Raw genomic sequence first — 17,822 nt, forward strand, 5'->3', positions numbered from 1 at the left:
TAAGATTCACTTTTAGAGATTTTTAACATTTTACCCTTGCCTATATAAGACCTGTTGTGCAGAAATCAATGAAATATCACAGATAAACAGGTTTCCATACCTGTGAATTCTATTGAGTTGCTTTCCACGAGAGCCAGAGCAGTGAAGAGAGGCAGGAGGAGGAGCTGCCTGAGCAGCTGCATTTTGAGGACAGCTGGGGAGGGCAGGCTTTGGCTTTCCTGCCTTTTATACCTCCTGCTATTTCACAACCATCCTGTAGTACAAGGTATTGTGGAGGGAGGCTTTAATCTGTCAGTCACTGTTTCTTTTTAACAGATAAAAATGAGAAAGTAACAGGTGGGGCCATTTTTTAAACAGGCACCGTGTGCAGTAAGTTTAAAGTGCTTTTGTCAGCTCTCATGGTTCAGAGCACATTTTCCAGTAGATTTCATTCACAGGCTGCTTGGGGGTGTTGGCATGAGCAGGAATGTTGTGGAAGGGACCGACAGATTCCCTTGGGAGACACATTTGCAGTTTTCTCTCAGCACTGCTCAGCAGGAATTTGGTTTTCTTGCTCCTTCATTTTGACATCTCTTCCTTTAGGTTACACTGGGCAAACCATTCCCTGTCCTTGCTGAGGACTGTAAAGTACAGCTGTTTTTGTAAAAGAGCTGTCTTGAATACATTGCTGAAACAGCCAGGGATGAGCAAGGCCAGATTGTCACACATTAAAAGAAGAAGATTGCACTTTGCAGACAGGACTTTCTTAGCCCTGCACCAGGAGCTACAGAAGGAAAAAGGAATCAGCTTTTCCTTCCTGAGGCAAGGAGACAAGGACAGCCCTGAAACCTCAATTCCTCTTAGCACAACTTTAACAAAGTACCTGTTCCAATATATTCCCCCTATTTTGTCTCATAAGGAACAAAGCTGTGAACTGCAGATTTCTCAGTGCAGCAGTGAGTTCCCAGTCCGTAAAGCTCCTGGGGCTGTGCCCGTGCCAGTGGCCCAGGTGTGCTGTTACCTGGCCTTGGGTCAGGCTGGTACCTGGGGGGGTGGGAGCAGCCAGGGCTCCCTCAGGATCTGCTGCTCCAACATGGGCAGCACAAACCCCACAGCTGTGCAAACAGCTTTACTTCTTCCAGCTTTACTAGAAAATAAAGTCAAGACCTTCTTGAAACACATCCAGGTGCTTTTCTTCCATTGTAATTTTTTTGACTATTTTCTTTACAAGCAAACTGATCTATAATGCATTTGTAATGATACTGCACTTCTAATCTCAGACCTATACCTTCTTTAAAACAACCCTCTCTGATTTTTAACTCACTTTAAGGATTTTGAATGCAACTGTCTCTTCATACTGAAATGTACTTACACTGCCTTTGAGTGTGGAGGCATTAAATACCTGTTTAAAGATGTTGCACAGCATTCCCATTGGCTTCTGGAAATGCTAAATTTGCATTTACTCTGTGTAGCCTTTTATTTCTCAAACCCACACACATACTTGAAGGAATTGTCAAATGTTTACATCGCTTTTGTGCCTGGATGTGAATCTGCAGTGAATGTGTGAGCTGGCATGTGGATCCCTGCCAATCAGTGCTGTGTCCTTCAGAACCCGATGCCCTTTAAATCATTACCTGTGAGAAGCAGAGCACAGGGTTATGAGTGTGGTGGAGTTTTGAATGAACTGAGCACAATTAGAACTGAAGGAACCTTGAGAGGGAAACAAAGTCTTGATGAGAAAAACCAGGCAGTTGATCCAATTATTTTTTGTCACTGAGAGTATTTATTGAAGTTTAGTCTTTTTTTGTATAGATCCGAAAGTTCTGAAATTAAGCAGCCCAAGTTCATTTAAGATTAAATACCTTTAGATTTACACCCACTAGTATATTTTTAGAAATAAGCAGCAGATTTTGGAACACAATGAACAGGTCTAGAGGTACTCAACATAATGTCACAGTCAGAAGCATCATTTCTTTGGGACAATGACAACAACGACGCCGTCGCTTGTGCTTCTCCTGGCTCTTCTGTTCCCTGGGAAGGGTCTGAAAGGAGGGAACCTGTTCCCTGGGAAGGGTCTGAAAGGAGGGAACCTGTTCCCTGGGAAGGGTCTGAAAGGAGGGAACCTGTTCCCTGAGAAGGGTCTGAAAGGAGGGAACCTGTTCCCTGGGAAGGGTCTGAAAGGAGGGAACCTGTTCCCTGGGAAGGGTCGGGGAGGAGGAAGAGGGAGTATGTTGCACCCTGACACTTTGCAGCGTAGGCAAATTGCAGGGTTTACAGCAGCTCCGTAACGGAGCTGGACAAGCCTCTGGCCTGATGAAGGATGATTCCCACAGGTTGGGTCATTTACACACCTGAAAAAGGGAAAAAAAAAAATCAACCCCACTTATAAATTATCATGTAATGACTGTGACATGCTCACTAAGCCCATTTTTCCCTCGGTTGCAAGACACTTTCTTCCAAAAATGTCCAGCTGTGATGTTAATCACAACTCACAGCACTGAGCTCCTGAACAGGGATGCCACTGCATGGAATTTGGATGTCTGTTGGTGTAATGTGCATCACAACACATACAAGTGTCACACACGTAAAGTGCCTCGTGGAATTTTGTCAATACATATTAAATCACATTATAAGCTGTACAGTGATGAGGTAGTGGAATTTTACTGCACACTCTGCTATGGTTCATGCTTAGTTAAAACAAACTAAAGGACAGCCCTGGAAAGAAGGATTTTGATGACAGCTTAGAGCTGTCCATGAAGGATTCCCCTGGGCAGCCAAGACAACACCAGCATCCCAGCCCCTCTGGCATGTCTTTGAAACCCTGCTGGCATCATCTGGTGCCATAAATCAGTGACTCCAACAAGAATGGCTCCAGGGACACCTGGATCAACAGACATGCACCAAGAATGTCTGTCTGTTTCCAAGAAATCGTGGTGCTTTGCCAAATTTTAGTGTGATTAGTAATTGGAAGTATGGGTATGACTGAGTAGTCAAATCAAGTTGTACCTGAGCATTTGAAGGGTGTAAAAAACTGGTGTGAAATCATGTTTGGGGTATCCCAGCTTGGCTGGGGCATCTGACATGCATGAATTAAATATTTACCCTTCCAGTGTTACTCTTGGCATCCCAGGTCTCCTTGGCCGGCACAGGCTATTGAGGTATCTCAGCAACATCAGCCTCACGTGGTCAGGCAGGGGAATGAGCTCTGTTGCAGGGGAAGGAATTGAATTGATAAACCAGAGGTAAACACAGAGAATGCAGCAGGTATTTTACTGCATAATTTTTACTGCATACGTATTTTAAATACTGGCCTGCTCTGCAAATTTAAAAGTGGGCCTTGAATAGCAGCTGAGTGGGGAGGAAATTAATTTCTCTCTCTTTGATGATATTCCATCAAAAGCTCATTTCTCCCTCCTACAACTAACAACTAACCCTGAGGTAACTCCTTGGTGTTGCTCTCTCCTGGAAGAGGGGGAATTTGCCAGGATCATCAGATGTCTCTGCCTATGAGCCCTCCAGAGCACAGGGCACTGGGTGGGCAGCAGCTGGCAGGCTACGGGAAGACATTTCAAATGGTTTTTGACCATAAATGATGCAGACCTAGGTCAGCTCATCCCCTTGGCACTCACCACTGAGGATGGTTCTGCTGCCAGCTCTGTATAAGCAGCCTGTGATCCTTGGCTGAGCTGTGGCATTCCCAATCTCTCTGCCTGCATCCAGCCTCTCCCACTTGCCCTGCACTCAGATCCCCTCTGCCAGTGAACTGCCAGCCCTTCCCAGCTCACATCTCTTACCCAGAGTATCCTGCCCTTAGGAAGAGAAGGCATTAAAAAGAAGAAAGAATCGAATACCTTACCTGAGCCTGTAGTTGCTGCATTTGTCTTTGGATTGGCTTTTAATGAAAGAAAAAAAAGAAAATGTTAAAAAGTGAGCTGATTGAGGAAAATATGTGCTTTTATGCCATCAGTTAATAAGCATGGCAATGAGCAGAACACATTGGGACTAGGAAATATTATTAGCAACAGTTCTGAGGAATAGAATTGTCATGGACAAAGGTTTCATACTAAGGAAAGTGTGGGGGCTCGAGTACTACAAGTGACATATTGCTGGCATTAATGGGCACAAGATTTAATTCTGTTTATCCCTCTGTGTGGGACATGTTCAAATGTGTGCTTTGTACCTGAAGTTCAGTTTCTTGTGTGTTTTACCAAAGCAGACAAGTGCCTTTTATCAAAGTCTGACATGGCCAGACTCTAAAAGAAGCCCTGGGTCTGCTCTGTGAGCAATTGAGGCAGAATGTTATCAACTAGTGAGCAGAATTTGCAATTCAATTTTTTCAAAAGATAAAGCCCACTGTGGAAAACTAAGGTTCAAAGCAAACACCACTGAATATGTCAAAAGGATTCCCAGTGACTCAACTTCCAGTGGGGATTCAGCTCTGGAAGTGCAGGGGGGCTGGCTTTGTAGGAGTGAGATGATCTAGAGAAAATCTGAATTTATATTGTGTAGTGTGTCTGCCTCAGTGAATTCCAGTTCCTTAGAACTTGTAGCAGAGCAGGTATTCCTCCCATATCAATGCCAACAATTCAGGTCCCTTGATTTGTATGGAAGCCAAAAAAAATTATCCCCAAGGTTCAATATTAATTTTGTGAGATGATGCATGCAGTGGAGACAGGGAGCCTTGCCAGCACATCACCAGATCCCAGCTTTGGTAGGGAATTAAGGGTATAAACCAGGGTAAATCTGCATCACTTACTAGTGGCATTGGCTGCTGTTTCAGGAGTTGAAGGGACTGATGCAGCAGGTGAACTTGTCACTGTGAGAAGAGAAAAGATTAAATTAAACATTGCTGTGTTCTAATACATGGATGATTCATATGGAATACAGTACACTGTTCCCCACAGCTGAAGAAATGACCAGAAATAAATAGCTGGGTTTTCAGCTGTTGTGGGCTTGGTCGTGACTTTCAAAGGGAAAACAAAACCACACTTCAGTGTCTGTTCCATTATTGTGTGGGCAAAGCCAGGGCTGTCAAGGGGGAGTGGAGCAGGATTTTACTCAAGGTTATCCTGAAATTCTGACCAATATACTGAAGTCATACACACCTTCTGCTCCAGGTGTTGTGTCTCCTGCAGGGGCTGATCAGAGACACAAGAGAAAACAAAACTGCAAGTTAAAAACTGTTTTCCCAGTGCTGGGCAGGGGAGAGATACCCAAACCTCAGGAGACCTGCAGGTCTCACGTGGGGGCTGGACAATGTTCCAGAGTGGGAGCAGCCTCAGTGGGAGGAAAACACATCCCTGTGCTGCCTCTGACCATGGCACAGCTCTGGGAGCCTGGGGCTGTTTGCTAAACACCAGTTTGGGCTGCTGGGATAAAGTTTCTGACATGCAGTGCCTGCCCAGTGCCATGTGCTGTGAGGGCTGTGGATGCCTTGGTGGGCACTGAAGCTGCCCACTCCCATGGCAAATACATCCCAGAGTGAGCAGGGACTGGGATGCCGCTCTGGGAAGCGCAGGAAGGCTGATTTTCTGGGAATGGGATGACCAAGAGCAAATCTGGGTTTCTATTGATGCAGGGCGTCTGCCCCTTCCCAGTGCTTTCATCAGGGCCAGTGTTTTTCTGTTTTCTCTTTCCCTTTTGCTCCTTTATTGTGTCTGGAAGCCAAAGGGAAGGCAGCTGGGACTATCTCCAATCCCTGAGGTTATATTTTCATGGAGACAGGGAGGCAGTCAATACATGGTCAGAGCATGGTGGACAGCTAAACATGTAAACCAGAGCAACACTGCATTACTTACAGGTGGCAGTGTCTGCTGGTGCAGCAGTGGGTGCTGCTGCTGCTGTGAGAAAGAAAAGATGAATTTAAATATTCTCTGCATGTTAAATGTATTTTTTTTTCCCCTGACACCCATAGCATATAGTTACTCTTTTATTACTTACTAGTGGTAATGTCTGCTGGTGCAGGACTAGGAGAAACTGTGAAAAAGAAAAGGTGAAGTTAAATTTCATGTGCATTTAAATTTTTTTCCCTAAAGACTGATTGCAATTACGCCACAGTAATGCTATTTAACTTACAAGTGGTTACATCTGCAGGTTCAGCAGTAGGAGAGACTGTTGCTGTGAGAGAGAAAAGGTGAAATTAAATTTTATATACATTTTAAATATTTTTTTTCCTAAAAACTGATAGCATATACACCACAGTAATGCTATTTAACTTACAAGTGGTCACACCTGCAGGTACAGCAGTAGGAGAGACTGTTGCTGTGAAAAAAAAAAGGTGAAATTAAAATTTATATGCATTTTAAATATATTTTTTCCTAAAGACTGATAGCATATACACCACAGTAATGCTATTTAACTTACAAGTGGTCACATCTGCAGGTACAGCAGTAGGAGAGACAGTTGCTGTGAAAAAGAAAAGGTGAAATTAAATTTTATATGCATTTTAAATATTTTTTCCTCAAGACTGATAGCAATTACACCACAGTGATGCTATTTTACTTACAAGTGGTCACATCTGCAGGTTCAGCAGGAGAGACTGTTGCTGTGAGAGAGAAAAAACTAAATTAAATTTTATATATGCATTTTAATATTTTTTTCCTAAAGACTGATTGCAATTATGCCACAGTAATGCTATTTAACTTACTAGTGGTTACATCTGCAGGTTCAGCAGTAGGAGAGACTGTTGCTGTGAGAGAGAAAAGGTGAAATTAAATTTTATATATATTGTAAATATTTTTTTTTCTTAAAAAGTGATAGCATATACACCACAGTAATGCTATTTAACTTACAAGTGGTCACACCTGCAGGTACAGCAGTAGGAGAGACTGTTGCTGTGAAAAAGAAAAGGTGAAATTAAATTTTATATGCATTTTAAATATTTTTTCCTCAAGACTGATAGCAATTACACCACAGTGATGCTATTTTACTTACAAGTGGTCACATCTGCAGGTTCAGCAGGAGAGACTGTTGCTGTGAGAGAGAAAAAACGAAATTAAATTTTATGTGCATTTTGAATATTTTTTTTCCTAAAGACTGATAGTAATTACGCCACAGTAATGCTATTTAACTTACTAGTGGTTACATCTACAGGTTCAGCAGGAGGAGAGACTGTTGCTGTGAGAGAGAAAAGGTGAAATTAAATTTTATGTGCATGTTAAATGTACTTTTTTTTCCTCAAGACTGATAACATGTATGCCACAGTAATGCTATTTAACTTACAGCTGGTCACACCTGCAGGTTCAGCAGTAGGAGAGACTGTTGCTGTGAAAAAGAAAAGGTGAAATTAAATTTTATGTGCATTTTTTATATTTTTTTTCCTAAAGACTGATAGCATGTATGCCACAATGATGCTATTTAACTTACAAGTGGTCACATCTGCAGGTTCAGCAGCAGGAGAGACTGTTGCTGTGAGAGAGAAAAAACTAAATTAAATTTTATATATGCATTCTAATATTTTTTTCCTAACAACTGATTGCAATTACGCCAGAGTAATGCTATTTAACTCACTAGTGGTTACATCTGCAGGTTCAGCAGTAGGAGACACTGTTGCTGTGAAAAAGAAAAGGTGAAATTAAATTTTATATGCATTTTAAATATTTTTTTCCTCAAGACTGATAGCAATTACACCACAGTAATGCTATTTTACTTACAAGTGGTCACATCTGCAGGTTCAGCAGCAGGAGAGACTGTTGCTGTGAGAGAGAAAAAACTAAATTAAATTTTATATATGCATTTTAATATTTTTTTCCTCAAGACTGATAGCAATTACACCACAGTGATGCTATTTTACTTACAAGTGGTCACATCTGCAGGTTCAGCAGGAGGAGAGACTGTTGCTGTGAGAGAGAAAAAACTAAATTAAATTTTGTGTGCATTTTAAACGTATATTTTTTTCCACCAAGACCCATAGCATATAAGCCAGAGTAATCCTGTTTTACTTAATCCGGAACGAAAAGGTGAAATTAAATATTGTCTGCATTTTAACTATATAGTTTTCCTCTGAGACCTACAGCATTTCCTGTTTATAGGAAATCAGGGCTTAGATTTAACAGTGATAGAGCCTAATTTGTCTGGGATACCTTGTAATTTAAGGGATAGGGCTTGGGTTTGTTTTTTCCCATCCTTTAAATACTGCCTGGTTCAGCCTCCCTCCTTGCTTCTTCACTGAGTCAATGAGCTGGCAGTTGACTGATCTTGAGGTTTATTAATTTACTTCAATCCTGTCAATGTAATCTCTTTTGAACAAACTCAAGCGCTGTTACTGGATTTTATGGCATTGTGTCTGTACCTCACCTTCAGCCAGCGTGGAAAGGATTTCTGCAGCTGGGGTTGTCACATCTGCTACAAGTGCATCAGGCAACACGTTTGGTTCCGAAGTGTTTTCAGAGGCTGCGAGAAAATGGAAGAAATGTGGAAACAAGAGGGAAAGAGCACTCGGCTAAGGCTGGAATCAGCTCTGGATGCATTTCAATGCCTTCAGATTCCATGGTGTGGGTTCAAAATGCGCCCCATCCTCACAGCAGGCTCTGCCCGCAGCACTCACAGCTCCCGCCTGGCTGGTGGCAGCAGGTCAGTGGCAGGGTGGCCAAATCCATAGAGCTGCACTGAGAAATGCTGATTTTGCAGCATCTTTTGGCTTCCCCGCTGAAGTCCTGTCCCAGCCACGCTTTTCTGACATTCTGCATGTTGTGCAAGTGCCCTTTACCTGTCTGTGGTGTAATCGGGATTTCTGATGTCCTGCTTTCCTCTGTGGGGTTGGTGGAAGAGAGGGAGGCTGAAAGGGTGAGAAATTAAATGGCTGCAAGCAGAAATTAAAAGCTTAAGAGTGATTTCAAGAGCTTGTGACTTGATTTAGGTCTCAGGTTTAATAAAAAAACTGATCTAGTGGGTGATGTCCCTGCCCATGGGAGAGGGTTGGATCCTGGTGATCTTTAGGGTCCTTTCCAACTCAAACCATTGCATGATTGTCAATCTGCTGAATAACTGGAGAGGCTCATCCCCCAGCTGAGGGAAATGAGTGCAAATGCCTGTCTGTGGTCCTTAATGTTTCCAGAGCATTTATGAATTTTGGACACACAGAATTACAATGATCTGGACAGTTTTTCTTTGCAATTTTGTAAGTGTGTTCTTTACAGCTACAACTCAGAGATTTTAATCAGTAGGTGTAGCTATCCCTGCCTGTCCTGACAGGCTGATATTTTTCAAGTGAAGATGATGTCGGGGGATTGTTCCTTCACAAAAGAGGAACTAAGGACAACTATATTGTCTGCTATGAATATCTACAGATTTCCATGGTCTCATCTTAATTTGGCTGAAAACCCCAAATTAACAGAGAGTTTGCTTTAAAAAGCACATGTGAAATGGCGGTTCTTACCTTCATCAACTGTGGTTGGGATTTCAGGAGCTAATGTGTTCATTTCATCTGTGATAGGAGTGGGTGCAGAAGACACATCTGGGGAAATACAAAGCAGAGAGAGATTGGCAGCAATTAGGAGTGAACATGTGAATGAAAGTCTTGATGAAGGTAAATAAACTTGGGCTTTGTGGGACAATCAGTCATTGCACAGCCTTTTATTTTTGATTACAAAAAATTACTTTCACCCTGTTTAATATTTATTAACAAAGGCAACCTGCAGAGACATTGCAAGGATCTGGGACATGTTCACACTTTGGGATTCATGGGAAAGAAAGTCAGATCCCTGGACTTTAACTTTTGGTCATGAGGCTCAGAAAGCATCTTCCAGTTCACTTCATTGTAAGCGAATTTGGGAGATTTGTGTTCCTCCTGCCTGCTTTAAAGAAATCCCATCTGTTGCTCAAAATTTCCACACATGACATTTGCAGCTTGTTTTTTAACCTTGCCTTTGCCAGCAGGAGTCAGGGGTTCTGTGGCAGTTGTCACAGTTGCTACTGTGTTAAAACCTTAAGAAGAAATGGTTTTGGGAACCAGCTTTTCATTTCTGTGTTACATATAATAAAACACATATTCATGATTCTATGTGGTAGAAAACTTCATTTTAACACCTGCTCTTCTGTGTGTATTATGAAGAGCATAATTAACACCTAGAAATCCCAACAAACATCAGTAGAGGCTGTACTTTAAGGTTTCCAGTGTGTTATGATTATTTCAGCAAAAAAAAAAAAAAAAAAAAAGAATCAGAAACATAGACCTGGAGTGTAAAAACTTGCCTCATGTTTTCATTAATATTAGTAGGTAAGTGGCAAATACAGTTTGTACTAGCAATGCAAAGAAATAATGAAAATATAAAGAAATAATGTTGCAGTGGGTGAATAAATAGTAATTTGGAGCAATAACTTGTAATTCAGAGCACATGCATTTGTAGAAAACTGTCTGCCAAGGAGCCATAATCACATGATTTTTTGAGTTAAAAATTAGACTCTGAGCACTGAGGAGACTCTTTACAGAGCTAATTTTGGGACTCCTGTCCCAAAAGCTCAACCTTACCTGTCGGTGCAACTGTGGAGTGCATTGTATCTGTGAAAAGGAAAAAAAAGCAAGAATTTACTTTCTTGGGCAGTTATTTATATTACATATTTATGATGAGAATTATTTTTGTTTCCACTCACACATGCCTGGTTCACAACTGGATGGCCTCTATTTTCTCCTTCCTCTTTGTCTTTCTTATCTTGGGGGTTGGCTGTGATCAGACATTGACTGAAGTGGTCCTGAACTACCTGCTTTTCACTATTTTCATACCCAGGGCTTGCTGTCCAATCTTGTGATTTTGTGCAAGACATCCTTTTGCTCCTCAGTCACTCAGACTTAAACAGAAGAAGCAACCCCACCTCCGCTTTTCAGCCCTGGCCTGATTTCCAAGCTCTACCCTGATGTTTCTTGCATTTATGGTGAACAGCATAATCCAAGGAGGTTTTTCCTTATAATTATGTATTTTTTTTCATTATTATTTTTATCTTTACCTGAGCAGATGACACCAACATCCTCACTGAGCCCACAGTTGTGCTTGCCCCAGCCGGCATGCCGGCAGCCCCAAAGGTGGGATTCAGTTCCCCTACACTGCACATCATCCAACTGGATGACTTTTCCACTGAGGCCAAAGTAAGACAGTCCCAGGAGCAGAGGCAGCTTGGCCACAGTGAAGTTGTCTGCACACAACGTTGGCACTGTTCATACTGATAATCATCACAAATAATCATCACAGACCGTGCCCCATTTTCCATCACGATAAACTTCAACCCTCCCGGCGCATCGATCCCCTCCAGATGCCAGTCTCAGCTGTGGTTGTGGTGGAACTAAAGCAAAAGTTGACAGGTAAATCTCAATTTGCTTATTTATAGCTAAACTTCTGATGTGTAAATTTGAATCCTCGTGGCTCTGCTGCCTGCAGGGCCTGATCTACCCAGGTAAGGTATGGCTGGCTGTGCTGCTGAGGCACAGCTCACCCAGAGCTGGCTCGGGGAACTCTGCACATCTGCCAGGTACATTCACACTCAGGAGCACATCTCTTACCTTTGTGCTCCAATTTTTCTTTAATCCAGTCGGCAAATTTTTTCCATATTGAGTTTAGGTCTGTGTCTGGCTGGTTCCACCAGGCTCCGCTTGCTGTGGCAGAGAAAGAAATGTATTAGCCCTGAAGTAATACATCATACTCTTGTTTTGGAAATAATTCAACACAGCCAACCCTTAATCTCTTTGAGAAACCACCTCCTTTTGTAAGGGATTGGCAAGACTTTTTTCATGATGCCTATGGTGATAAATAAAGCTCAAATTATCCCATTCAAACTAGCATGATTATAACTTTGAAGGAACATGTCATGCAGAGCATATTTCTAGCTGGGTCTGGCAGACTGCTCTGTGTTTCTTTCCCCCTCTTTCTCTACATTTTAAAAAAGATGGTATAGAATAATTTTAATTAAAACTAGAACATTGGATGAAGAACATTTAGAAAACAACTTTCACAGGCTATTTCCCTCACGGAAAAGAAACAAAGGAATATTCTTAAGCCTTCTTCAGTCTGTAACCTTCATTGGTTATATTTCGAAATATAGTATCTTAATATAATATTACGTATATTATATATATATTGTACTATGTATTTTGAAATGCATATATTTTGAAAAACAACCTATGGATTTGGACTGAATCTTTAATGTAGAAGACAAACCGTCAATTCTACGGTACAAAACTCATCAGGAATATTTGAGGAGAATCCTTGCCACCACTTCCCAGCAAGCCATCCTGTATTAGTAAATAATTCTGTAACATTTCAGAAATAATTCAGCAACAGTTCTATAAAATCAAAATATTTTCAAGGCAGTACCTGGTTCAGTCAGGAGAGTGGTGCTCAGCAGAAGCAGCCAGGTGAGACGCACGTGGAGGTCCATGGTTGTTGGGGGTGGTCTGTTCTAGCCCAGCACAGCTGCAGAATTTATACCCAGTGGGTTCTGGTCTACATCAAAGGCGGGTGCTGTGCAACCTGATCCCTCTCCCTGAGCTTCCAGATCGATGCCAAGGAAGTGATTTAGTGAGGATTTTCCTTTCACAAGGAACATCCAGACATCCGGATGAGGAGATCCAGCTCAGGGAGCTGTTCCGGACTGGCCACCGAGATCTTCCCAAACACTTCCCGGGCACCTTTGTGGCCCTGTGTTGATGGTGTGGCTGTTCCAGGAAGCAGTGATTTACTTTTGGAGATTAGGCTGTTTGGTAAGGATTCTCATGCCACCCATTAAGACATTTTCTAATTTACAACCATATTAACCAGATTAATTGGTGTGAGGATTGTGCCAAAAGATTAGCATCCTAAAAGTGTCAGGCAGGCCTCAAACAAATTCTCTTTGTTTGCCAAAATTACTCATGTAAGAAGCAGTTTTTCTTTTTCCTGACTTCTCTTTAACCTGGGAGAAGACGTTTCAGATTTGCAGTTCTCTCTGACTTGCAGCCCCCAGAGCAATAAAAGAGCATCCAGTCTTCTCCCTGGCATGAAGTGATGGTGTCAACACCACCATGGCCTCTGATATCCTAAAGGATGCCTCCAGCTCTGCCTCATTTTGTCCTGTCAGGGAGAAGGGACTCAGCTACAGAGAGAAAAAAAACAAAGTTGAATTTTCTTAGCTGAATTAAAAATAGATGTAATTTTTTTTCTTTTCATGAATGCTTTTCTTATTTTCATGGCACAGTACAGCTGTGTTTGGAGCCCTGATATAGGAATAGAAGGTGACATGGAAGGAACATGGCTGAATGCAAAAATCTTTATTTATTAAGAAGCATCAAGATTTGCTTTTTCAGCATTCCTCAGTCTCCTTTATGAAACAGGTAAGAACCCAAGGAGGTCATGCAGAGGCTAAATCCTGCGTGCCAAGAACCAGCAGTGATGACAGGAGGGCTGACCTTTGTGGTCTTGGAAGGGCAAAGATGTTCCCTAGAACATTTTAAAGAAATCTATCAAAATGTGCTCCTAGAAAACAAACAGGGTGTGTAGTGAAATAGCTTTGGGCTGGAAGTTCAGCGTTAATCTTTCTTCGCAGAGTGAAGTTTTGCTGCACTGGCACATCTCCCCCATCCCTGGAAATAATTTAATTTAGTATTATAATTTCTCTAAGTATCTGGGCCTAAAGGGGCTAAAAGCAGAAGGAAAATTTGGAGCTGTTCTGGTGCTGCTGCCACTGGAGGGCAGCGGGGCCCCGTCCTTGGGAAGCGAGCACCAGGCTGGGAAAAGATGCTCCAACACCACAGAGCTGCTGTGGCACCCATAAAGACTCTCCACCTGAGCAAATCCCTTTAAAAGTACGCATTTCTGTAAGGAATTCCACCGAAGTGTTTTGGAAGGAATAAGCTAGGCATGACTGCCTTTCTCCTGTACGTGTATTTATTTGTATTTCTCATTCCCTGGGGAAAAAGAAAAATCACTGATGTGTGTGAGCTCACAATATTTTCCCGTGCTATAGCAATGTATTCGTCATTTCTTTCAGCATCATACTGCACTCCTGAAAAGTTTTCTTATGTGGTAAATCCTGGTTTTTGCTGAAGCCACTGCATTCCCAACAATCTGGGGCGGGCCATGCCCAGTGTCTTGCCACTGTGGAATGTTCCCAGTGCCAAAGTCAGTCCTGCACCAGCCCCTTCCCCAGTTCTGTTCCCTTCCCTGGACACATTCCAGCCCCACCATGTCTTTGTTGTCCTGAGGGACCCGAAGCTGATCCCAAATCTGAGGTGCCTCAGCAGTGCTGGCACAGGGGATGGCCACTGCCCTGGTCCTGCTGGCCACACTAGTGCTGGAACAGGCCGGGTTTTCTCTCTGACAGCCTTTCCACTGAAGTCCAATAAGTTCAGATGAAGTAAATCACATCCTCAATAACATAACCCGCAAGGCGATTGCCTGTATTTATGGTGAATTTATTGTGAAGTGAAAACTTTAGGTATGAAGCCACTGTGTTTGGACAAAACTGAGTGTTGAGTGCTGGGTCCAGCTTCCCAGTGCCAGAGGAGATTTCCCTTGGGATAAGGATGTCACATCAGCCTGTGGAAGCCCCAGTGAGGGAAAATCTTTGTCAGGGGTGAAGGCTGTGCCGCAGTCGAGGGCTGTCAGTGGCCTTGGCCCCACACATGGCAGGAGGGGCCATTCCATCCTGTTTCCCAGTAAGGCTTTCTGTCAACACACCCTGCTTGTCTTGGCACCTGCTGCATTCCTGCAGCTTTTCCTGCTTTCCACTTTCCTGTGGACAATGGTCTTAAAGGAGAGCTTTCCTCAGCTTCCAGCAAATCCCTTTGACCTCAGCAGTGCCACGGGCAGGGTCACATCAGTGCCATCTTCTCCAGCACCCTTGGAACATTTGTCATCACAAACATGGGAGTGGCCTTGGAGTGCCAGCAACTGAGCTGTCACTATTAAATTGAATTTAAATTTTTAAAATTTAATTTTTAAATCAGTGCAGTGAGACCCATGAAGTTTACAGTGCAGCTCACTGCCAGTGCAGAGAAGAAGAAAGACTCTGTAGGCTGCCAAAGTTATTTATTCCCAGCTGAGTAGTGATTATGAAATTGATCATAATGAAACAAATTACCTGTGTTAGACAAATGATGGCGGGTATTTATTGATATATATACAATGAAGTATTTAAATTAATGGAGCAAAATCAAGGTTCAACTCACTGAGACAAGGGTGACCAAGACACGAGGTTAATCAAGCCAAAGCAGCAGAGCCATCACCATGACTTCCTTATTACCACATTTCCTTTTCTCCTTGCATTTTAATATCACTTAAGGACCTTTGAGTTTCATAAGGAAGTGCATAAATTCTCTTAGTTTTTTTTTTTGTGTGAAGTAAATCCAAATAACATATAATATTAAAAATGCTGTTTTATGCAGCACCTTTCCTTTTTTAAGACTTGAAACTTTTAACAAACTGATCCAGTGAGGAGGTTTTTCATACTCAATAGGTCACATCCTTTCAGTCCTGTGGCAAATTAGATTTATATGTAAGTTTCATATATTAAATCTCCTTAAATATTAAAAATCTATGCTTATCCTCATGAAAACTCATGCAAATCAGAATTACTGCTTTCACTGTGGTCAAAATACACTGTATTTTAAGCTTTTCCTCATGCATAAGCTACTGAAGAAACTAAATAAGGTGTGAACCAGTAATAATTTAAAGAGCAATTTTTTTATGGTAGGGAATTTTTTTTCAAAATAGAAATGGTTGAATAAATATGAAATTGAAAGTGCCAGGCATTTCAGTTCCCATAGAAGCTGTCAGAGGAAGAAATAGACAAAATATACATTCTAGCAATTACAGTTTCTGTAAAATTAACTGTATTTTTCAAAGAGGTTCTTCACCCAGAGGGTGGTTGGACACTGGAACAGCTCCTCTGGTTCAGCACCAAACCTACCAGAGGTCAAGAAGTTCCTGGACAACATTATAAATCAGGTGGTTTAATTGTAGGTAGTCCTGTGAGGAGCAGGGAGCTGGACTCAAACATGATGGATTGTTCCCAAATCGAGATATTTTATGATTCTGTGATAACACTTCACCTTTTTTGTAAAACCTGTTTTGTTTCACAGAGTGTCCAACAACTATATAATTAATTAAGAGTTGACTGTCCTTGCTAACAACTTGAAAAATCAGTGGAGAACGAGACTTTCAACTTTTTTTACCATCAGGCAGACTTTAAAAAAGTTGTCAAGGTCAAATTTGGGTAAGGACCAAGAAGGGCCAGAAGGTCATGGCTTATCCTTCAGAGGGATCTGACACAGCCCTGGTTCCTTTCTCTTGCTTTCTGTCCCTTAAGCTGCAGAGCAGTTGTGACTCTAAACCTTTGCATTTGGTTTATCCTGGTTATCTCACTCAAATAAATGATCCTCAGGTGTTCAATAAAAGCTTTGTCAAGGTGAGATATGTGGGATTAGGACTGTAAGTTCAGGAAAAGTCTCCTGTGTGAAAGTTTGTTGGTTCTGTGAGGGCAGAATGTGCTTTGGGATTGATTTTGTTGCTAAACCTTGGTAGAGAGCAAATAGAATTGGTTAAAGGAGGTTACAGGTGACTAAAAAGTGTGGTAATATAACAGGATGGACTCTGAGTGACACTGCTTAAAGTGCACTAAAAGATTTTGAACCTTAGTTGGATGGAAGTTTGCCATGTCAAATATGGATTAAAAATCAAGGAAAAAAGAGGGAAACACTGCATAGGACAGAGATTTGGTGACAATGTGGGTATTAAGAGAGGCATAATGCTGTGGAGAAATGTGTTTTATAGTTCAGAGGAGCACTTTTGAATATGACAACATTAAAAATTTACCGTGGCTCCTCTTGAGCAAGCAAAGGTACTGCCTTGCACGCAAGCAAATGGCACTGGAATCACAGTGGCTGTCACACTTCTCTCCACACCACCCCTTGTGAGGACACTCCCACAGGTATTTCTCATCCCCCCTGAACATCATCCATGACAATTTTTCTTGGGCTGTGAGCAAAAGCCACATCTCCTGAGGGTGATGCAGCATGTCCACAAACCTGCTGGTTGCAGACAGCTGCTTTATCACTTTAATCCCAGAAATCATCACAAATGTTCCCCCAAGGCTCTTTGCAAACTATTTCAGCCTGCCCTTAGCACTGGTTCCACCCATTCACCTCTGTCACTGACATTTATTTGAAAGACAAAAGAGAATTTCCCTGAACGTGGGTGTTTCATGGAAAGACAGAACCAGAGATTTATGCAAGTTGGTTTATGCTGCTTGAAGCAGGTTCTTCTATAAAGGCATTGAATACCTCCAGAGTTTTGCTCTGTACAAATTCAGTTCTGAAACATCAGAGCATGATATTAAATGCAATTACACAAATGTAAGAAGTTTACCTCTTTCTTCAGATCCTGTGCCAGCAGTGAATGAAAAAAATCTGTCACTTCTAGGTGGAGTTTGAGTCACTGCAGTGACAGCTGCATCTAGCAAGGAAATGGGGTGCTGAAGGTATTGTTGAAACAATAAGAAGCAGATTAATACACCTTGTTCCAGGACTATTACACAGGTCTACAACAGAAGTCAGACCAGTGTTGAAATGCATTTGTTTATGACTATAGGGGAAAATACGAATTTTTAAAGTGTTCGTAGTAAAAAGGTTGTATAAATAAAACAATGTGGTCACTAAAATAAAAATCCAAGGCAAACCAAAGTGAAACCAAAGGATTTGATCTGATAGGGTTCGATTCTACAGAGGAAATGTCGCTGGAAGGCAAGAAACTGAAAGAGCAGCAATAGCCAATGATATATTTAATTGAGTGGAGATACTTGCAACTTCTAAAATATTCTAGTAAATATTTTGCAGGAGTTCCTTTCTAATAGCTTCATTTTTTTGAGTACCTTAATAATTG

The sequence above is a fragment of the Vidua chalybeata genome, chromosome 8, assembly GCF_026979565.1.
Source record: "Vidua chalybeata isolate OUT-0048 chromosome 8, bVidCha1 merged haplotype, whole genome shotgun sequence".
NCBI lineage: Eukaryota > Metazoa > Chordata > Aves > Passeriformes > Viduidae > Vidua > Vidua chalybeata.